The sequence below is a fragment of the Haematobia irritans genome, chromosome 5 (genome assembly GCF_050003625.1).
Source record: "Haematobia irritans isolate KBUSLIRL chromosome 5, ASM5000362v1, whole genome shotgun sequence".
Classification (NCBI taxonomy): Eukaryota; Metazoa; Arthropoda; class Insecta; order Diptera; family Muscidae; genus Haematobia; species Haematobia irritans.
In genome coordinates this window covers 10,925,519-10,949,910 of record NC_134401.1, presented here as the reverse complement: position 1 = coordinate 10,949,910, position 24,392 = coordinate 10,925,519, and the positions used below count along the sequence as shown (strand labels likewise).

At 22.3% G+C, this 24,392-nt stretch overlaps 1 protein-coding gene across 3 annotated transcripts in view; it reads left to right on the top strand.

Annotated features, from left to right (window-relative positions):
- hebe overlaps window positions 1–24,392 on the top strand; it is a 50,841-nt gene that overhangs the window by 2,265 nt on the left and 24,184 nt on the right. The window contains exon 1 of one of the 3 annotated variants that reach the window (XM_075309474.1): window positions 9,603–9,755. The exons of 1 other annotated variant lie outside the window; for it this stretch is intronic. The gene's annotated coding sequence lies outside the window, so the exon portion shown is untranslated. Of the gene's footprint in view, window positions 1–9,602; window positions 9,756–9,892; window positions 10,027–24,392 lie in introns of those variants that run through there. One more of the 3 variants, XM_075309475.1, reaches the window with a different exon arrangement.

Sequence of the window (24,392 nt, the reverse complement as noted above, 5' to 3'; positions counted from 1 at the left end):
TAGGTAAATTGCGTGTTCTAAAATTTAGGTTGCCTTATTTTTTATATTAGATCAATTTGTTAAATTTTAGGAAACTCACTCAATAAAGAAATTTTAATTAAATGAAAGTTTATAATCATAGTTCTTTAATCGTTTTTCATTAAATTTAAAACACTCATCATGGACAATTTTCCTTAGTGTAAAGAAAAATATATTTGATTTAAACAAATAATCTTTAACACAACATAGAGGGCCCATTGTGTTTAGATAGGACCATCTAAACATTATGCACTTTTTGTATAAAACAAAAAGCACTAGCAGCTAAGGATATCGGCCCAGTTTTTTAAACAAATTTTCTTAATACCAATAAACCATTAAATCAAGAATGGAACATTCTGGAAATGTATCCAATTCTATATTTGAAGCTTTAAAAATTATTAATTTTATTATTTTTTCTATACAAATAAAATGTTGACAAACTTTTCTATGGAAATAAAATTTTAACAAAATTTTCTATAGAAATAAAATTTTGACAACATTTTTTATGGACATTTTGACAAAATTTTCTATAGGAATAAATTTTTGACAAAATTTTCTAAAGAAATAAAATTTTCACAAAATTTTTTACAGAAATAAAATTTTGCCAACATTTTCTATAGAAATTAAATTTTGACGACATTTTCTATAGAAATAAAATTTTGACAAAATTTTCTATAGAAATAAAATTTTGACAACATTTTCTATAGAAATAAAATTTTGACAACATTTTCTATAGAAATAAAATTTTTAAAAAATTTTCTATAGAAATAAAATTTTGACAAAATTTCCTATAGAAATCCAATTCTATATTTGAAGCTTTAAAAATTATTATTTTTTTATATTTTCTATAGAAATAAAATGTTGACTAAATTTTCTATAGAAATAAAATTTTGCCAAAATTTTTCTATAGAAATGAAATTCTGACAAAAATTTTTATAGAAATACAAGTTTGAAAATTTTTTATGGAAATAAAATTTTGACAACATTTTCTATGGAAATAAAATTTTGACTAAATTTTTTATAGAAATAAAATTTTGACAAAATTTTCTATAGAAATCAAATTCTATATTTGAAGCTTGAAAAATTATTAATTTCTTATTTTTTCTATAGAAATAAAATTTTGACAAAATTTTCTATGGAAATAAAATCTTTACAAAATTTTCTATAGAAATAAAATGTTGACAATATTTTCTATGGAAATAAAATTTTGACAAAATTTTCAATGTAAATAAAATTTTGACAACATTTTCTATAGAAATAAAATTTTGACAAAATTTTCTATAGAAATAAAATTTTGACAAAATTTTCTATAAAAATAAAATTTTGACAGAATTTCCTATAGAATAAAATTATGATAAAGTTTTCTATAGAAATAAAGTTATGACAAAATTTTCTATAGAAATAAAATTTTGACAAAATTTTCTATAGGAATAAAATTTTGACAAAATTTTCTATAGAAATAAAATTTTGACAAAAATTTTTATAGAAATACAATTTTGAAAATTTGTTTTTATGGAAATAAAATTTTGACAACATTTTCTATGGAAATAATATGTTGACAAAATTTTCTATAGAAATAAAATGTTGACAAAATTTTCTATAGTAATAAAATGTTGACAAAATTTTCTATGGAAATAAAATTTTGACAAAATTTTGTATGGAAATAAAATTTTGACAAAATTGTCTATGAAATTAAATTTTTACAAAATTTGCTATGGAAATAAAATTTTGACAACATTTTCTATAGAAATATAATATTGACAAAAATTTCTATGGAAGTAAAATTTTGACAGAGGTTTTCTATGAATATTAAATTTTGACTAAATTTTCTATGGAAATAACATTTGGACAATATTTTCTATGGAAATAAAATTTTGACAAAATTTTCTATAGAAATAAAATGTTGACAAGATTTTCTATGGAAATAAAATTTTGACAAAATTTTCTATGTAAATAAAATTTTGACAACATTTTCTATAGAAATAAAATTTTGACAAAATTTTCTATAGAAATAAAATTTTGACAAAATTTTCTATAGAAATAAAATTTTGACAAAAATTTTCTATGGAAATAAAATTTTGACAAAATTTTCTATGGAAATAAAATTATGAAAAAATTTTCTATAGAAATAAAATGTTGACAAAATTTTCTATGGAACTAAAATTTTGCAAAATTTTCTATAGAAATAAAAATTTGACAAAATTTTCTATGGAAATAAAATTTTGACAAAAATTTTCTATGGAAATAAAATGTTGACAAAATTTTCTATGGAAATAAAATTTTGACAAAATTTTCTATGGAAATAAAATTTTAACAATAAAATAAAAAAACTTATTTGTCTCCCAACATTGAATATGACAAACTATTCAATTCTTATTTCACTAATTATAGCCTCATAATCACTTGGAAATAGAAACATAAACCACCACCACGATACCTATGAAAATAAAAGCAATTATAATGGCCATTTAACTAATCAAGTGGATTTCCATGGAATTAATTTAATACAAATTTAGTAAATATGTATTTCGATAACATATCAACCAAAATGCCATTAATATGTTAACAATCGTCTATCGTCTGTTACCATATCTTTCTCTAATGAACACAGTGAAATTCATACGAAATTTCATTTCAAAGCCAAATTTGTCACAAAAAGCAAATGAATGCCAAAACTTAAACAAATTTGTAAAAAGACAAAACAATAACAATATTTTACATATCACTTGGTTGTAAATAAATGTTGTATATAATACCATATTCTTTTCTTAAAAATTGGAGTAAACATTTTGGTTTTAGTTTTACTTTCTATTGTCGTTTTTGACCTGCTGATAATAATTATTGATATTTTTGGGTCTAATTGCCAGGGCGTTACCCATCCTGTACAGGTGAATGAGAAGACATATCAAAGTTCCTGCGTTGTTAAATTGTTTGAATTGTCAGATAGATAGGTAGATGATACCTGTCCATAACACCAAAACAAGGCAACAACGTTTGTAATATACCTGCATAGAAGTCATAATAAATTGTTGGAAAATATTTATTGGGGATATTTAATAGGGTGATGGTGGAAAATATTTTATAGTTCGTTCGTATAACGACTTTCAAGGAATCGATTTCGAACTTTCGACCTATCCGAACTTCGTAATAAGAAATTATTAAAAAAAGAAAGTAAGGAAAGTCTAAAGTAGGGCGGAGCCGACTATATTATACCCTGCACCAGTTTGTGGATCCACATTTTCGATACTATATCAAATCCGTCAAATGAGTCAGGGGCCGAAACATATATATGCGATTTCTTCCAAAATCAATATGGTTCTATTCTGACCAAAAACAGAAACTTGTACCAAATTTGAAGTCAATTGGACTAAAATTGCGACCTAGACATTGATCACAAAAATGTGTTCACCCTGAACAATATTGCCAAAATTTTCCTAGGATATAAACAAGTGATATATTCGAAACGAACTACCCTAATATATACCACAGGAACTTCACAGGACAATTATAAGCTACATTGACTGAACACACCTTTTTACTCTCCTCTCCTATTAAATGGCAAATTATAGGAACTTGCAAAGGAATTCATAAAAATATTAATAGTTTTTTTTGTCTTTTTGATTTTTGATTCGAAATTCCAATGCGCAGTGGCATGTCAACGGTAGTGAAGACAACATCACAAAACAATTCACAACAACAAACAAATACCAACAACAAAAGAGTTGATTGGGTGGGGGTGTTATTAGTGGTGTTGATAGTCTGCGCCCATAAGTGTTATTCCCTCTATATATGAACGTATGGGGGAAATTGATATGTTTCTAATAAGAGTATCAACCCATAAAGAAAAAAATACCAAAAAAAATCGTAATGAAAACTGCTTAAAAGCGAAGTTATCAAAATCAATATCAGTGACAAAAATAATAGCAAGAACAACAACAAAAAGCTGTGAAAAAGCTTTGGATATTTAAGTTTGGCAAATTTCGATTATTGTATAATTTTGTTTTCTCTTGTACTTCTTGGAGTTGTTTTTTTGTTATTTTTGATTGAGATTGAATTGGTTGTGAAAATGTACCCTACAATTGGTAGTTTATTCATAATAATAATAATAACAAATTCAGGTAGAAATATTATTATATAAATACAAGAATATGGAACACATTTTTATTGAGGTGAAAATGAAAATTTTTTTAATAAAAATTATATATAAAAACTTCTTGAAACAGTTTTTGTTTTTTGAGTATTTTTGATTAAATATGGATTGGCTGTGGAAATGTACCCTAAAATTGGTAGTTGTGTTACAATCAGGGATGTGGAGTCAGAGTCTTGGAGTTTTATTTCTATACAAATTTTTTTTTCAAAATTTTATTTCTATAGAAAATGTTGTCAAAATTTTATATCTATAGAAAATTTTGTCAAAATTATATTTCTATAGAAAATTTACTCGAAATTTTAGTTCTATAGGAAATTTTGTCAAAATTTTATTTCTATAGAAAATTTTGTCAAAATTTTATTTCTATAAAAAATTTACTCGAAATTTTAGTTCTATAGGAAATTTTTTAAAAATTTTATTCCTTTAGAAAATTATGTCGATATTTTATTTCTTTAGAAAATTTTGTCATCAATTGTCAAAATTTTAGTTGTTTAGAAAATTTAGTCAAAATTTTATTTCTATAGAAAATTTTGTCGAAATTTTATTTCCATAGTAATTTTATCAAAATTTTATTTCTAGAGAAAATTTTGTCAAAATTTTATTTCTATAGAAAATCTTGTCAAAATTATAGAAGAGTTTGTTTTTTTATTTCTATAGAAAATTTTGCAAAATTTTACTTCTATAGAAAATTTTGACAAAATAAATAGAAATAAAATTTTGTCAAAATTTTATTTCTATAGAAAATTTTGTCAAAATTTTATTTTCTATAGAAAATTTTCTCAAAATTTAATTTCTATAGAAAATTTTGTCAACATTTTATTCCTATAGAAAATTTTGTCAACATTTTATTTCTATAGAAAATTTTGTCAAAATTTTATTTTCATAGAAAATCTTGTCAAAATTTTATTTTTATAGAAAAATTTGTCAAAATTGTATTTCTACAGAAAATTTTGTCAAAATTTTATTTCTATAGAAAATTTTGTCAAAATTTTATTTCTATAGAAAATTTTGTCAAAACTTTATTCCTTTTGAAAATTATGTCAACATTTTATTTCTTTAGAAAATTTTGTCATCAATTGTCAAAATTTTATTTCTTTAGAAAATTTTTCAAAATTTTATTTCTTTAGAAAAATTTTCAAAATTTTATTTCTATAGTAAATTTTGTCAAACTTTTATTTATATAGAACATTTTGTCAAAATGTTATTTCTATAGAAAATTTCGTCGAAATTTTATTTCTATAGAAAATTTTCTCAAAATTTTCTTTCTATAGAAAATTGTGCAAAATTTTACTTTTATAGAAATAAACATTTTGTCAAAATTTGATTTCTATAGAAAATTTTCTCAAAATTTTATTTTCTATAGAAAATTTTCTCAAAATTTTATTTCTATAGAAAATTTTCTCAAAATTTTATTTTCTATAGGAAATTTTCTCAAAATTTTATTTCTATAGAAAATTTTGTCAAAATTTTATTTCTATAGAAAATTTTGTCAAAATTTTATTTTTATAAAAAATTTTGTCAAAATGTTATTTCTATAGAAAATTTTGTAAAAATTTTATATCCATAGAAAATTTTCTCAAAATGTTATTTCTATAGAAAATGTTGTCAAAATTATAGAAGATTTTGTTTTTTTTTATAAAAAATTTTGCAAAATTTTACTTGTATAAATTCTTCTCAAAATTTTATTTCTATAGAAAATTTTGTCAAAATTTTATTTTCTATAGAAAATTTTGTCAAAATTTTATTTTCGATAGAAAATTTTATCAAAATTTTATTTCTATAGAAAATTTTGTCAAAATTTTATTTCTATAGAAAATTTACTCGAAATTTTAGTTCTATAGGAAATTTTTTCAAAACTTTATTCCTTTAGAAAATTATGTCAACATTTTATTTATTTAGAAAATTATCGCAACATTTTATTTCTTTAGAAAATTTTGTCATCAATTGTCAAAATTTTATTTCTTTAAAAAATTTTTCAAAATTTTATTTCTTTAGAAAATTTTTCAAAATATTATTTCTATAGTAAATTTGGTCAAAATTTTATTTCTATAGCATATTTACTCGAAATTTTAGTTCTATAAGAAATTTTGTCAAAATTTTATTCCTTTAGAAAATTATGTCAACATTTTGTTTCTTTAGAACATTTTGTCATCAATTGTCAAAATTTTAGTTCTTTAGAAAATTTTTCAAAATTTTATTTCTATAGAAAATTTTGTCAAAATTTTATTTCTATAGGATATTTACTCGAAATTTTAGTTTTATAAGAAATTTTGTCAAAATTTTATTCCTTTAGAAAATTATGTCAACATTTTATTTCTTTAGAAAATTTTGTCATCAATTTTATTTTTATAAACAATTCTGTCAAAATTTTATTTCTATAAAAATTTTTTTCAAAATTTTATTTCTATAGAAAATTTTGTCAAAATTTTATTTCTATAGACAATTTTGTCAAAATTTTATTTCTATAGAAATTTTACTCAGAATTTTAGTTATATAGGAAATTTTGCTAAAATTTTATTCCTTTAGAAAATTATGTCAACATTTTATTTCTTTAGAAAATTTTGTCATCAATTGTCAAAATTTTATTTCTTTAAAAAATTGTTCAAAATTGTATTTCTTTAGAAATTTTTCTCAAAATTTTATTTCTAAAGAAAATTTTCTCAAAATTTTATTTCTATAGAAATTTTTTCAACATTTTATTTCTATAGAAAATTTTGTCAACATTTTATTTCTATAGAAAATTTACTCAAAATTTTAGTTCTATAGGAAATTTTGTCAAAACTTTATTCCTTTAGAAAATTATGTCAACATTTTATTTCTTTAGAAAATTATGTCAATATTGTATTTCTTTAGAAAATTTTGTCATCAATTGTCAAAATTTTATTTCTATCGAAAATTTTGTCAAAATTTTATTTTCTATAGAAAATTTTTTCAAAATTTTATTTCTATAGAAAATTTTCTCAAAATTTTATTTCTATAGAAAATTTTCTCAAAATTTTATTTCTATAGGAAATTTACTCGAAATTTTAGTTCTATAGGAAATTTTGTCAAAATTTTATTCCTTTAAAAAAATATATCAACATTTTATTTCTTTAGAAAATTTTGTCATCAATTGTCAAAATTTTATTTCTATAGTAAATTTTGTCAAAATTTTATTTCTATAGAAAATTTCGTCGAAATTTTATTTGCATAGTAAATTTTGTCAAAATTTTATTTCTATAGAAAATTTTGTCAAAATTTTATTTCTATAGAAAATTTTGTCAAAATTTTAGTTCTATAGAAAATTTTGTCAAAATTTTAGTTCTATAGAAAATTTTGTCAAAATTTTATTTCTATTGTTTTTTTTTTCAAAATTTTATTTCTATAGAAATTTTTTTCAAAAATTTATTTCTGTAAAAAATTAATCAAAATTTTATTTCTATTGAAAATTTTGTAAAATTTTACTTACTATATAATTTTTTTTCAAAATTTTATTTCTCTTGATAATTTTTTCAAAATTTTATTTCTATGTGCGACAATTAATTCGATTTGTACTTTTACTAAAAGGCTTAGGAATTCACGAGCAACTAGTAATTGTTTTCGTGTGTTGGCAACACAGTATTTTATTTTCATATTTTATATTTATTTTTATATAGTTTTATTTAAAAGTTTTATTTAAAAAATTCCAGCCACCCTCATAGTTTCGTATTTCAACTGAGGGTGATAGTAACATATTTCATGATAAAAAGTGAAGTTATTAAATGCTTCTACACTTGAAGGCATATTACAAAGTAAATTTAGCTGGTGTCAAAAATAACCCAAAAATAGAAAAAAAGAATCTTATCTTAAAAAAAATCCTAATAAAAACAAATTCTTGTTAGACAAGTGTTATTGGGAGAATATTTGAATAAAACTCTGTTGGGTAATGAAAAAACAACAAAAGATAAGAGGGAGATTTTTTCAAGATCATAACGCAAAAGGAAATTGGGGGTGGAAGTCTTTTCACTTCCGGTCTTAGAGAAATTTCTTAAAATAGTTTTCATGATTTCAATTTTGTAATTTATTTAGAAAGTATTTGGAAATAAGTCATTACACAATAAAAAAAATTATTATTAATAAAAAAAATTTGCTGAAATAGCAGAAACCATTTTAGAAAATTGTTTTGCACAGAAAAATAAATGTTGTTTTCAATAACGAATTTGATTTATTCAATTAAGTTTTAATTGAAATACGTTAGGTTAAAGTGACAGCCCAATTAAGATTCAGGCTCACTTAGACTATTCAGTCCATTGTGATAAAATAATTGAAATAACAATTAAAACATTAATTGATCCAAATAAAAAAAAACTTTTGTGATTGATTTTTGTTTTGATTAAGAAATTTTTGAATCAATTAAATTTTTGATTGAAACTGTTTTAGAATTCAATTAAATTTGTAATTAGACTTTGCAGTATGCCAGACAAAAATACACGAAATTAATTGATCCCATTAATTTTTAATTGAAATGTCTTCAATCATAGAAATCATAGTATCAATCACCAAAAAAATTAATTGATCCAATTAAAAAATTAATTGATACTATTAATTTTTGTAATTGATTTTTTATTCTAATTAAAAAAAATTGGTGAATCAATAAATTGATCCAATTCATTTTCAATTGAAATAGCTATTAAAAAAATTAATTGATCCAATAAAAAAATGTTGATATAATGAACTTTTATGATTGATTTTTGTTTTTATTAACAAATTGCTGGATCAATTATAATTTTTTGTTTGAAACTGTTGTAGAATTGAATTAAATTTTTAATTGGACTTTGCAGTATTTCACACACAAAAAAACAATATTTTTTGGATTCAATCGCCAAAATAATTGATCCAATTAATTTTTAATTGAAATGTCTTCAATCACAGAAATTATAGTATTAATCACCAACCTTAATTAAAAATTTAATTGATCCAATTAAAAATTTAATTGATACTATTAATTTTTGTAATTGATTTTTTTTTTCAATTAAAAAAATTTTTGAATCAATTAAATCTTTTATTGGATATTTTTGAAAATTCAATAAAAATTTTTATTTGGAAATATTATGGTGATAATTTTTTTCTGTGCATGAATATTGGTTAAGGTTGAGCCAAAACGTGCCTGCAAAAATTTAAACAAAAAGTCTGATACTTTTTCAAGTCAAACGATGCCCAGTATTAAATTTTCTCATTATAGAATTTTGTTTTCAGTGGTTTTACAATGGATTAAACAGATGGACTTTTTTCTTATTTTTTAGAATTTTCATTTTTGTCATTGAAGAAAAATTTGCCAAACTTCCGTGAATTATTCCTAACTACCCATGTTCTATGTCTATTCGACCTAGTGTAGGAGCTCTCTGGAACGCTCATTTATTTATCATAATTGTGTAGCTTTTTCGTATTGTTCAAACGCCGCCAGTCATTCAACAAAGCGCCTAGCATACTATAAGCGATAGTCAATACCAGTCTACAAGTCTGCTGCCAGCAGCAAGCAATACCTTTCAGAGAATTTATTTCAGTTACGTTTCTGCTGTGTTTTGTAGAACACATTTTCTTTTTAAATAGAAATAAACGAATTTTGACGGTTAGTAAAGTTGGCATGGTGCAAAAAAAACTAAAACAAAAACAAATATAGAAAAAACTAAAAAAAAAACGGAATAAACAGTGACCACAAAAAAAGAACAAACGGAAATTTTTAAAAATAAAAAAAAACGTTATTTAAAATAACAAATATCTTAAATATGAAAACATAACGACTTCGTGCTAAATATGCCTATGAGTGTAAAACTAAAAATTTTATTAGAAAAAAAGAGAATACCTAGCAATCTATTAACTTCCAATTCACACCTTAGTTTGTAAGCTTTCAATGTGTTATTTTTTGTTGTTATTTTTTATATATCTTGGAGTCAAAAACTTATATATGAGTGTTCTGTCCCACATATACCCCTAATAACATCAACAATTTTTAGAAGTTGAAAAAAAATGCCGGAAAACTATGGTCAAAAAAATTTAGAACTAAACTATCTTATGACCATGACTTTGACTCTTGGCAAACCAAAGTAATTAACGGTTATTGAAAAAATGTGTTCCGAAGGTGTTTTGTGTGAAATTTTATGAGTAAATGGGGGTTTTATTTATTTTGTTTTTTTTTTTTTTCGAAACGTTACGTTTGTAAGGTGTTGAACTATATTTTTCAATTAAGTAACTAATATCTTTGGAACTGAAGCGTAACTACAATGAAAAAAAAAAAAATGTTACAATTACTAGAAAAATTTAGTACTTAAATGAGAGGTTTTTATAACAAACTAGATGGACTTTAGTTTGATATTTAGAAATTATGTGACTTGTATATATAGGACAATATTTTTTGTTTGGCTTCTATCATGGATTGACCTAATTAATTTTTAATTGAAATTGTTTTAATGATGATAATGATAATAACATTCTCAGATGTTAATTAAAAAATTAATTGATTTGATTAAAAATTGTATTCATTTAATTTATTTTGATTTTATTTAATTTTTTAGTGATTAAAAAATGAAATGGATCAATGAGGTTTTTTTGAATTCTTTTTCAAATGTAATTATGAAGATTTTAGTTAAAAAATCTTAATGGGGCTGCCACTTTAACCTAACCTAACCTAGTTCAAAAATTTAGTTAATTAATTAAAAAAATAATTAAATAATTTTTATAAAATTTTATAAAATTTGTTGTAATGGATGTTTTTTTTATTGTAGTATGAGGAAAAAACGTAGACTTAATAAATAAAATTATGGTATATATTAAAATCACGTAGTTTTATATTAGATAGAAACAAGTAAAAAATCGATTGTTTCTTTATAAACTCCAAAAGTCTTATTCGACTTTTGGTAATCTTCTCAAGCGACTTTTTTCGATTTGTTTTTGTTCAAAAATATGTAAAAAATCGATAATTACCAATTAGGTTTTTTTTTTTAAATTCGAAATCAAAATTGACATTTAGTAATCTTCTCAATTGACTTTTCTCGATTATTATGTTCAAAACATCGTCAAAAAATCGAAAAGTCAAAATCGCCTTTTTGGCAATCTTCAAAATTGACTTTTTTCTATTTTTCGAATAATCTATTTTTTTTTTCAAAAAAATGTAAAAAATCGATATTTGGACCAATCGATTTCTTAGTTAAGAAATTCGAAGAGTCAAAATCGACTTATAGTAATCATCTCTTGGTAATCTTCTCAAGCGACTTTTTTCGATTTGTTTTTGTTCAAAAATATGTAAAAAATCGATAATTACCAATTAGGTTTTTTTTTTTTTAATTCGAAGTCAAAATTGACTTTTAGTAATCTTCTCAATTGACTTTTCTCGATTATTATGTTCAAAACATCGTCAAAAAATCGAAAAGTCAAAGTCGCCTTTTTGGTAATCTTCAAAATCGACTTTTTTCTATTTTTCGAATAATCGATTTTTTTTCAAAAAAATGTAAAAAATCGATATTTGGACCAATCAATTTCTTAGTTAAGAAATTCGAAGAGTCAAAATCGACTTATAGTAATCATCTCTTGGTAATATTCTCAAGCGACTTTTTTCGATTTGGTTTTGTTCAAAAATATGTAAAAAATCGATAATTACCAATTAGGTTTTTTTTTTTTAAATTCGAAGTCAAAATTGACTTTTAGTAATCTTCGCAATTGGCTTTTCTCGATTATTATGTTCAAAACATCGTCAAAAAATCGAAAAGTGAAAGTCGCCTTTTTGGTAAGCTTCAAAATCGACTTTTTTCTATTTTTCGAAAAATCCAATTTTTTTTCAAAAAAATGTAAAAAATCCAATAATCTTCTCAATTAACTTTTTTCGATTATTATCGTCGATAAACATCGTCAAAAAATCGAAAAGTCGAAGTCGCCTTTTTGGTAATCTTCAAAAATCGACCAATCGATTTTTTTGTAAAAAAAAAAAAACAATAGATGTACAAAATTGATATTTGGGCCAATCAATTCCTTAGTTAAAAAATTCGAAGAGTAAAATCGACTTTTAGTAATCTTCTCAATTGGCTTTTTTCGATTATTTTGTTAAAAACAAAAATCGAAAAGTCGAAGTCACCTTTTGGTAATCTTTAAAATCGATTTTTTTGGATTTTTCGACTAATCGATTTTTTTTGTAAAACCCTAAAGATGTAAAAATCGATATTTGGGCCAATCAATATTTTGTTAAAAAATTCGAATACAGTACAGTAATCTTTTCAATCGACTTTTTCGATTATTTTGTTAATAACAAAAATCGAAAAGTCGAAGTCATCTTCTAAAACGTAACCCTCTAAAACGATTTTTATCGATTATTTTGTTAAAAACAACAAAAATCGAAAAGTCGAAGTCACCTTTTGGTGATCTTCAAAATCGATTTTTTCGATTTTTTTTTTCAAATTGTAAGAGGAAGACTGCTTTTAAAAATCTTCAAAATCGAATTTTGAGTTTTTTGAAAATCGACGCAATTCGGCTTTTGGTTTTGTTTTAAACCAATTTTTAGAAAAAAAGTCGAAATGTCGATATTAAATTGAAAGTTAAATTTGCTGCTAATATTTTTTGTGGTAATTCAGAGAGTACTCAAAAAGAAAATTGCATTAAAATTCAGCAAATGATTTTTTTTCATAGGCTTAACGAAAAATTTTCATTGAGACAATGAACATTTTCATTAATAAAATGAAATGTTTCGTTAATTAAAATAAGAACAATTGTATTGACGAAACTTTGCATTGTATTTTTGAAATGATTTCGATGGTTTAATTTTAATCCTTAGTAGTGCACAATATCATCGATTCCTCCGAAAAAATATATAATATGCAAAATGCTAAAAAAACATCTGCATTCCAAATTTTGAAAAAGGCCTAAATGTCGACGGCAAACTTTCAAAGTCAATTTGGAAAAATGTCTAATACTTAAAAAGTCGTTTCTGATTCCCAATTCTATGTTATACGTTCGAAAACAAAAATATCTAAACCCCAAAAAATCCTTCTCTTAACCTACAAATATAGCAAATTATTCGTATTGTCTATGATGAGCTAATTATTTTTTTATCATATCATCTTTATGACCTATCATATTGGCTAATATATAAACAAATGTTGATGATATGATAAAATTATGTTATCGAACTGATAAATCAAAAGATATGGGGTTGTTTTTCTGTGCTCTATTCTCAAGTGTTATTATATGATGATGAAGAATGTAGCAATACCTGGGGAAATGACACTTACAATAAGTTTTGAAATTCCAAGTACTTGTGAACTGAAGGACCAATTTTGCTAGATAAGTTGCAGTACACAGAAAAATATTTCTGTAGAAAAATTAGTAATTGCGATTGCAACTGAAGTTGATAAAAATAATTCAAACTTAGAAATTAATTGGATCACAAAATGTTCAATTAAATTTAAATAAAAAATTAATGGAATCAGTTAGTTTACTATAGAAATAAAATTTTGACAAAATTTTCTATAGAAATAAAATTTTGGCAAAATTTTCTATAGAAATACAATTTGAAAAAAAAAATTCCAAAGGAAATAAAATTTTGACAAAGTTTTCTATAGGAATAAAATGTTGAGAAAATTTGCTATGGAAATACAATTTTGACAAAATTTTCCATAGAAATAAAATTTTGACAAAATTTTCTATAGAAATAAAATTTTGACAAAATGTTCTATAGAAATAAAATTTTGACAAAATGTTCTATAGAATAAAAATTTTGACGAAATGTCTTTATAGAAATAAAATTTTGACAAAATTTTCTATAGAAATAAAATTTTGACAAAGTGTTCTATAGAATTAAAATTTTGAGAAAATTTTCTATAGAAATAAAATTTTGCAAAAAATTTCTATAAAAATAAAATGTTGACAAAATTTTCTATAGAAATAAAATTTTTACAAAATTTTCTATAGAAATAAAATTTTCCATAGAAGTGAAATTTGGCAAAATTTTCCATAGTTATAAAAGTTTGCAAAATTTTTCTATAGAAATAAAGTTTTGACAAAATTTTCTATAGAAAAAAAATTGCAAACATTTTCTATAAAAATAAAATTTTGATAAAATTTTCTATAGCAATAAAATTTTGACAAAATGTTCTATAGAAACAAAATTTTGGTAAAATAAAAAAGAAATAAAATTTTGTAAAAATTTTCTATAGAAATAAAATTTTGCAAAAATTTTCTATAGAAATAAAATTTTGCAAAAATTTTCTATCGAAATAAAATTTTGGGAAAATTTCCAACGGAAATAAAATTTTGACAAAGTTTTCTATAGGAATAAAATGTTGACACATTTTTCCATAGAAATAAAATGTTGATAAAATTTTCCATAGAAACAAAATGTTGACCAAATTTTCTATGGAAATAAAATTTTGACAAAATCTTCTATAGAATTAAAATTTTAACGAAATGTTTTTATAGAAATTAAATTTTGCAAAAATTTTCTATAAAAATAAAATTTTGATAAAATCTTCTATAGAAATAAAATTTTGCAAAAATTTTCTATAGAAATAAAATTTTTATCAAATTTCTATAGAAATAAAATTTTTCTATAGAAATAAAATGTTGACAAAATTTTCCATAGAAATACAATGTTGGCAAAATTTTCCATAGAAATAAAATTTTGACAAAATGTTCTATAGAATTAAAATTTTAACGAAATGTTTTTATAGAAATAAAATTTTGCAAAAATTTTCTATAAAAATAAAATTTTGATAAAATTTTCTATAGAAATAAAATTTTGCAAAAATTTTCTATAGAAATAAAATTTTGATAAAATTTCTATAGGAATAAAATGTTGACAAAATTTTCCTTAGAAATAAAATTTTGGCAAAATTTTCCATAGAAATAAAATTTTGACAAAATGTTCTATAGAAACAAAATTGTGGCAAAATAGGAAAGAAATAAAATTTTGCAAAAATTTTCTATAGAAATAAAATTTTGACAAAATTTTCTATAGAAATAAAATTTTGCAAAAATTTTCGATAGAAATAAAATTTTGATCAAATTTCTATAGAAATAAAATTTTTCTATAGAAATAAAATGTTAACAAAATTTTCCATAGAAATAAAATTTTGGCAAAATTTTCCATAGAAATAAAATTTTGACAAAATGTTCTATAGAATTAAAATTTTGACGAAATTATTTTATAGAAATAAAATTTTGACAAAATTTTCTATAGAAATAAAATTTTGACAAAAATTTTCTATTGGAATAAAATGTTGAAACAATTTTTCATAGAAATAAAATTTTGGCAAAATTTTCTATAGAAATAAAATTTTGCAAAAATTTTCTATGAAAATAAAATTTTGACAAAATTTTCTATAGAAATAAAATGTTGACAAAATTTTCTATAGAAATAAAATTTTGATCAAATTTCTATAGAAATAAAATTTTTCTATAGAAATAAAATGTTGACAAAATTTTCTATAGAAATAAAATTTTGACAAGCGCGTGCCACAAAATTTTCTATAGAAATAAAATGTTGACAAAATTTTCAATAGAAATAAAATTGTGACAAAATTTTCTGTAGAAATAAAAGTTTGACAAAATTTTGTATAGAAATAAAAAGTTGAGAAAATTTTCTATAGAAATAAAATTATATAGAAATGAAATGTTGACAAACTTTTCTATAGAAATAAAATTTTGCAAAAATTTTCTATAAAAATAAAATGTTGACAAAATTTTCTATAGAAATAAATTTTGAAAAAATTTTCTATAGAAATGAAATTTTGACAAAAATTTTTACAAAAGTGTGCAAAATAACATTTGATTGAAATGGTAGTTTTTTGATAAAGTTTTCTCCAAATTTTGGTAGATTATTTTTGGCTCGAGTGGCAGTCGTGTTGCAAATCGAATTAAAAAATAGTAAAAATGAGGAGATCTGTTTTCTTGATAGCTGGTCTAATTTCAATCGGTCAGTATATACAATGTGTGTGAATTTAGGCAAGTAAATTTCCATACAGATTAAAGTTATCTGCATGAAGGGGTATTCATATTTTTAACTTTATAAAAGTTTCTAAACTTCTTTTCAAATAGCAAAGTCCATCGACAAAAATTGACTGCAAAACAAGAAAAAAACCCCAACTCTATGTGATAACAACTCAGAGTTTTATTAAATAATCGAAAATAATTTTTTTTTCTATGGGCTAATCTAATCACTAGAAAGTTGTAAATTTTTTTCCATTAATTTTTTATATTTGTGCAAAAAAAAAAATATCTTAATAAAACTAAATTTAATATTTACTGTTCAATAAAAATTTAGAGTATAGGGTTGTGGCATATTCTGCCACACATATACGTATATAGGGAAAGGTACGTACCTAATATAAAGATAATAAAAATTTCATTAAACAAACTCAATACAAACAGGCCATCACCATAATAATATGACGGAAGAAATATTATTTTAATCATGTGATTAATTTCTTTGAATATAAAATACTTGCAGGTGATTAAGAAACCGAAAATCCTCTTCGTCAAAATACAAAAAAAAAAACAAAAACTTGTTGCTTAAACTATAGATGAAAATGTATTGATGAACGAAAAATTAACATAAAACTCAACTATAGCGAATGCATGAATCCCATAGAATCCAATCGAAATAGAAAGTGAAATTTACATTGGTTTTAGGTTTTCTGATAAAACCTTATGCCTTTGTTTGAATGGTCATCATTTGAACTGGCGGTAGATATATGGACGAACGGACGGACAAAATAATTAGGGTTCGGAAACTTGTGACGTAAACTATACAAATGAAAAATGCACATTTCTATCTTTTTTGTGTATGCTGCATGGATATTTATAAATCTGTATATTTAAATTAGTTGAGACCAAGCCGGCTAATAAAAAGATTATGGGAAATACAAAAAAAAAACAGTTGTACACTTAGATTAAGGGGAATGCTATGAATAAACAATTTATAGCTCTACAGAATCGTTAAGAGCTTTTAGGAAATTCAAAATGCAAGGATTTTGTTGTTAGCTATAACGTATAATATTAGAAGCAACAATGGGGGTAGATAAGAGAATATGTTTATAAGTGTTATAACTCTTCTATAAGCACATAAAATCTTGTGAAAGCATTGTATATAAGTATACATCACAGTATGACAGTTTTCCATATGATTTTTTTACATATATCTAAAAAATACAGAAGTATCATAAACTGTTATAATTTTTTATAAGTGTTATAACTCTTCTATAAGCACATAAAATCCATTGGAAACATTGCATAGAAGTATACATCACAGTATGACAGTTTTCCATGTGATTTTTTTTTACATATACACAAAAAGTACAGAAGTATCACAAATTGTTATAATTTTTTATAAGTGTTATAACTCTTATGCAACCATATAAAATACCTTGAAATCATTGTATGTAAATGTACATCACTGTATGGCAGTTTTCCAAATGATTTCTATCCTCAAAATTGTCATTATATTTATATACATAAAGAATACAGAAAAATTGTAAACTGTTATAATTTTTATATCAACATTCAAAATGTAAAAATACAATAGTTTTGTGATACGATTTGAAACTTCTAAATATAAATATTTTTTTTTTTTAATCCTTAGAAATATTTAATCTTTTATTTTTTCCCCTTTATCAACATTTTTACGCTTAGTGTATTCCATCTCCCTTTTGGGAAATACGATAGCTGACAATGAATAAATTTTTCACCGTAACGGCACGGTGTACAGTTCAGTGAGATTTAAAGATCTATAAACGAATCATTATAAAAGAGGTTGTAAATTATGTCTGGGCTGCTTCAACCTTACTAATTGTATGCAGAAAATCGTCACCCAATATTAAGTTCCCCTTATATTGTGGTTGTTGTATGATCATAATCATCAATGTGATTTTTTTTTATTTCTTCCGCGACCATCTCAAATTTCTATAGTTCGAATAGTGAAGTTCATCTGGGATATTGCCTTGCTACTGCGTATAGTATACAAATCGTTATAAAAAAATTGTTACTTTTGTTTATGTTGACTTTTTACCTCGTTTTTGTATATTTCTGGTTTTTATTAATTAACCACAAAAACTAGGTGAAAGATCTTTTTCAAAAAATGTTGTAATACAATACAAAATATTAAGACACTTTTACTTTTTTATGCCTCATCTTTGGTATGTATTTTTGCGGCCTTTCACAGGTCATATACCTAACAAAGAGGTAGAGACAAATCAATGACCTGTCATTAATATTTCAGAGAATGTGGAGTGGGTGGAAAATGTGAGACTTATGGAATATTAAACAGGAATTTAATTCATTGCCAGATTAAATATTTGTTTTTGTGGTGAAAGATTTAATTTTTTTGGGGGGTTTTGAATAAATTTCGTTACATAATATATATATTTTTTTTGAATAAATATTTTGTGTAGTTTCCCATAACATGTGGAGGAGATAGAAATTTAATGAGGGATTATAAAATCCATTAAAATATATTTACAATAAATTTTGTAATAGAGAAGGTGGAATTTAGGGTTTTCAATTGAATTTGTTTTTTTTTTATAGAAATTAAAAAATTCATGGACTAATGATGAGTCTCCGAATTCCATAAAGTTTTGGTGATAGTAAAAATTTAATAGCTAATAATAATACAAGAGTATAACAATTTTCATTTATGATGTTTTTGCTTCGCAAACAATATGTTGCCTTGGTGTTACACTACATTCTTCACTCATTGCATTTTCGTCCAAAAGATAGTGTCAATTTCGAGAATGTCGCACTTTTTCCCAAATTGAAAACGCCGTTAATATTGTATAATATTTGTTTTTAATATTTGTAGTATAGATAGAAAAAAAGTTAAGCTAATAAAATGCAAGAATATAACAGATTTGCTTCAGTATTGTATAATAAATGTTTTCAAAAAATTTTGTAAACTCCTATACAAATGTATAACAGTTTTATAAAGTGTTATACTCGTGAATGGTAATTTCATAAACTGTTATAATTTATATTTCAATTTGGTTTGATCTTACAACGTAATTCTAATCTAATATATTGATAAAAAAACAAGAAGATGTTTGCCTATAACACTTATACATTATGTTATACCATTTTAATAAAATTTTGTTATAATAACCAAAATTTTCCTCTAAATTCGAAATGTTTTTTTTAACTCCTACAAATGTTTATAACGTGTTATATTCGTGTATGGTGGTTTCATAGACTGTTATAATTTATGTTTGTATTTTATTTGATCTTACACCGTAATTCTAATCTAATATATTGATAAAAAAACAAGAAGATATTTGCTTATAACACTTATACATTATGTTATATCAATGTATTAAAATGTTGTTATAATAATCAGAATTTTCCTCTAAATTCGAAATATTGTAATTTTTTTTTAACTCCTACAAATGTATAACAGTTTTATAAAGTGTTATATTTGTGTATGGTGGTTTCATAGACTGTTATAATTTATATTTTAATTTGGTTTGATCTTACAACGTAATTCTTATCTAATATATTGATAGAAAACCAAGAGGATGTTTGTTTATATCACATATAAATTATGTTATATCAATATATTATTCAAATTTTGTTATAATAATACGAATTTTCCTCTAAATTCGAAATGTTGTAAATTTTTTTAAACTCATATTCAAATGTATAACAGTTTTATAAAGTGTTATACTCGTGTATGGTAGTTTCATAAACTGTTATAATACAAATATAAAGTATTTGGTTTGATTTTACAACGTAATTCTAATCTAATATATTGATAGAAAACCAAGAGGATGTTTGTTTATAACACTTATACATTGTGTTATATCAATTTATTAAAATTTTGTTATAATAATCAGAATTTTCCTCTAAATTCGAAATGTTTTAAAAATGTTTAAACTCCTACACAAATGTATAACAGTTTTATAAAGTGTTATATTCGTGTACTGTTATAATACAAATATAAAGTATTTGGTTTGATCTTACAACGTAATTCTAATCTAATATATTGATTGAAAACCAAGAGGATATTTTCTTATAACACTTATACATTGTGTTATATCAACTTATTGCAAATTTCGTTATAATAATCAGAATTTTCCTCTAAATTCGAAATATTGTAAATTTTTTTAACTCCTACAAATGTATAACAGTTTTATAAAGTGTTATACTCATGTTTGTATTTGGTTTGATCTTACAACATAATTCTAATCTAATATATTGATAGAAAACCAAGAGGATGTTTGTTTATAACACTTATACATTGTGTTATATCAACATATTGCAAATTTTGTTATAATAATCAGAATTTTCCTCTAAATTCGAATTTGCCGAATTATGATTTCTATTTGTTATACAAATTTTGCAATTTTCAAACTTTATCTTAAAACGATTTGTATTTTTTCAAATTCCATTAATTTAATTTCCCTAATACACACTCACACTCAAAGGGCATTATACGAATATGTCGCTTTGAAAAACAAAAACATAAATTATGGCCTTATACCTTGAAAGATGAGGGTATAATTATTAATTTTATTTTTTAAAAATGCAAACATTTACCCACTTGAAACAGATACACTTCAAAAATATAAACACCTGTTTATATAAAACAAATTAGTATCATTTTCTTGTGTTTATTTGTTATACAATATTGAACTTCATACCCTTCATTAAGACATTTTCACAAGGGCTGTTGAAATATATTTGTGTGGATAATTCAGAAATATATTCATCATTTGAATGATATACACTTTTTTTGCACAAAATCGATTAACTAATGTCGATTCTCCATTATTTCATGCGCTAACTATGTCACATTAACGGCAAATTTTCTACGAGTGTAATATAGTTGGGTAAACAATAATTACGGACGTATTAGTAATGGTTGTTTGCAATCGATAATTTAAAAATGTTTTAAGTTGAGAAACTTTTTTTTGGCGGAAATTTATTTTTTTTTTTTGGATTCATAATTAGATGGTCTTCTTTGTATAACAAATAAAAAGGCAACTTCTATTTTTGTTTTAAGTTTTATTTAAAGAGGAATTTTGAAATAAACAAATGTCAAAATTAAAAAAGTATATATGAAATATTTATAGTTTTTATTTTATGTGTGTACCTTAAACTCTTAAATGGTAAAGCCATATTAACTGTTATATCTAAATGTATCTCCCTGAAACCAGAAGTTGATTCTGAGCCAATGGTTTGGTTGTTTGCAAGATACCGACCAGAATTTTCCAGAAATTCCGAAAATGACTTGAATAATCCACCGCTGATTTTTTTTTTTGGTTTTTGATCGAACATGGCAACAATTTCCACTACAATTGCTCCATTTTATAGATTCCTTACCATAGTTCTTATTGGTAAAATGTCCATAACTTATTTTTGTTTTTCACAGTTATTTGACTAGTCCATTAGGTCGTATGAGTGATATTAATTAAATTAACTTTTATTTAAATGAAATATAAAATTGATCTCGACACGAATTTTAGTTTTTTAAGACCACATTGAAATATGCGATATTTGCCATTTCGTAACTACTATGTGTGCAAAGAAAAATACAGAACATTTTTGAGGAAAATATTTAACATAGATTTTTTTCTCTCTTTGCGATTTATTCAGATGGAAAGATTCAGTATAAAATATCAAAACAAAAATTTGAACCAATCATGCAAAATCCTAAAAAAGCCTAGGTCTATAACATATTTATAGTTTTTTTTTACAACTATTCAATAGTCAAGCAACTTAAAGATTATTTATTTATATCAAAAACAATTGTTTCTTATTTAATGAAAATTTGATTAACTTCAAGGACATACGACTTTAACACAGATATTTAAAGAAATTAAATCATCAAGCAAAAAAAAAAAAAATAAAGAATTCAGACTACTATGACCCGTAGTCATGGAGATTCATAAAATATTTTTTTTTTGAAAAAAAAAACTGAAAATTTATTTAATAAAAATGAAAAATAACAACCTAAATTTCAGGCTAAAGGAATTTTGTGTAAATTGAGAGCCCCAAAAATTTAATTTGTCATTTTTCATTTTTATTAAATATATTTTTCATGTGCTTTTTTTGTCTTTCCAAAATAAAACATATTATTTTATAAATCTCCATAATACTATGACTATGAGATAAATTTGTGCAACGATTCTTAAAAATATTTTTTTGTTGATAGATGATTTAATTTGTTTAAAGTTTTGATTAAGACATAACAAAATTATGACATTTTGCAAACTACTAAATACAACAATTTTCTAACATTATTAAAAGAATTTAATAAATCCATCGAATTTTAGTAAATTATTATTTGTATAAAACATTTTAAATAAATGTCGTTCTAATTTCTCACTCAAGAAAAACATATATAAGATGGGATTCATAATATCTGTCAATTTTTTTATTTTTCTAACTAATTAGCATATTTATTAGTGTCACAATTCTGTATAAATTAAATAAAACAAATTTACGTGGCTTTCATGTGGTCTCGTGTAAATCAACAAAGTTTTCCATGTTCTTTTGATTAACGAAATATTCGAGAATTTGAGCTTTGAATCATTCAGCGTCCACACAGTATTCTCGCAAATGAAGTGAAAATAATAATAATTAAATTTTTTGTATACTTGTACGTGTAAATACAATACAATATTATAAATGGCATTGTAGCAATAAGTTGTAAAGGCCTATAAAAGAAATTAAATAATAAATAGAGCATGACAAAATTTAAAAAAAAAAATAATAAATAAATAAATAAATAAATAATAAAAATAATTTTATCATTATTACAAATTAGTGACACATAATTATTAAAATAGCACCTCTTTAAAAATAAAATAAAACAATAAAATAAAGAAATAAGTAATAAAAAATAAAAAAATAATATTTATTTTTCATTATTGCAAATTAGCGACACATATTTATTAAAACAGTGCCTCTTTTAAAAATAAAAAAAAATAAATAAAAAAAAATATTTAGGTAATAAAATAAATAAATTAATTAAAATTTTTTAACATAGAAATAAAATTAAAATAGAAATAAAATTAGAAAAAAAAATATTTAAGTAATTAAAAAAAAAAAAAATTATTAAAATTTTTATTGCCCTCAACTATTACTTAAATAATTCATAAACCTGTTTAAAACCTTTAATTTTGTCTTAGAAAATATGACTCACTTAAAAACAGTACAGATCTGTATTCCTACTATATAAGCTGTTGAAATTTATGGTTTACATTTATATTATAATTACTTTACTTTTATACTACTTTTACAAAAATATGCAATAAAATTAAATTAAAAAATATGTAACTAATAAAAAATAAATTAAATAAAACTTTTTTTGAAATTGAAAAAGTATTTAAATAATAAAATAAATTAATTAATTACATTTTTTTAAATTAAAAAAAATTATTTAAATTTTAATTGCCCTTAGCGATTACTTATATAAATTAAATATCTAAAAAATATCTAAGTAATAAAAAATAAATTAAATAAAACTTTATAGCGCCTCTTTTAAAATTAAAAAAAAAATATTTAAGTAATAAAATAAATTAATTACAATTTTCTTAAAATTAAAATAAAAAATAAATTATTTAAGTAATTAAAAAAAAATTATGTAAATTTTAATTGTCCGTAACGATTACTTAAATGCGATCTGTTTAAGAGCTATATTTGCTGTTGAAATTTATGGTTTACATTTATATTATACTTTACTTATTAATTACAATTTTCTTAAAATTAAAATAAAAAATAAATTATTTAAGTAATTAAAAAAAATGATGTAAATTTTACTTGCCCTTAACGATTACTTAAATGTGATCTTCATAAGAGCTATATTTGCTGTTGAAGTTTATGGTTTACATTTATATTATAATTACTTTACTTATATACTATTTTTAATTAAGAAAAATATGCAATAAAATTTAAATAAAAAATAATTATTTAAGTAATAACAATTAAAAAGAATTATTAAAATTTTCATAACGATAAACCAATTTAAACCCTTAAAATTTTTCTCCGAAAATGTATGATGCACCTGATAAAACATAAATGTTTTCGCTGTTGACGTTTTTTGGTTCACATTTATATTATAATTAATTTACTTTGTTATTATTTTTAATTAACCTATACAATAAAATTAAAAATAAAAAATTATCAAAGTAATAAAAAAAAATAATAATTAAATAAAATTTTAATTGTCCTTAACGATAACTTAAATGTTCCATTAACCTATTTAAACCTTTTAATTTTTTTCCCCAGAAAATAT